At 22.2% G+C, this 604-nt stretch overlaps 1 long non-coding RNA gene across 1 annotated transcript in view; it reads left to right on the top strand.

The window, feature by feature from the left end:
- LOC110266025 overlaps positions 1 to 604 on the top strand; it is a 17,087-nt gene that overhangs the window by 4,793 nt on the left and 11,690 nt on the right. The window lies entirely within an intron of this gene.

A 604-nucleotide genomic window follows, 5' to 3' on the forward strand; every position in this document is an offset into this window, starting at 1 on the left:
AGAATTTTTTAATTATTATTTATTAAATATTATTAGAATTAATAAATATTAAAAAAAATAAATTTTTTTCTAACATTACCGAAAAAAGAAATTAGATTCGTTATTTGAATAAACTAGAGTAGAAGGACATAGAAAATAACGTTTGAATTAACGAAAATTTTACTCATATAGTTTGTAATGTTTCAATTCAAGTGTGAGTTTCTTAACATAATCCATTTAAAGTTGTGAAAATTCATATTATTTTCATAAGATGAGCATTTATTTATAAAACTAATTATGTTCTAAAATTTTCACATTTTCCAGCCAAATCAGCTCGTTGCCATAGTTTTGGTGAACCTATAGTATAACTCAAAATGTGGATTTCACATGATCGTCATGTTCCATTGTTTAACTTCTAAAAACTGATTAGTTATTATTTAAAATGGTAAAGATATTATCCCTTTCTAAGACAGCTTTTTAAGATTCAAAAACTCAACCTTGCTAGTAAAACTCATTCAAGGCTTAGGGTGAATTTAGTTTGATTTTTGAAAAAAATATTTATTTTTTTTATTGTTTAAAAAAGATTTTTTTTTTAATATATAACAACTATTTTTAATTTGGAAAG

The sequence above is a fragment of the Arachis ipaensis genome, chromosome B08, assembly GCF_000816755.2.
Source record: "Arachis ipaensis cultivar K30076 chromosome B08, Araip1.1, whole genome shotgun sequence".
In the NCBI taxonomy this organism is placed as follows: domain Eukaryota; kingdom Viridiplantae; phylum Streptophyta; class Magnoliopsida; order Fabales; family Fabaceae; genus Arachis; species Arachis ipaensis.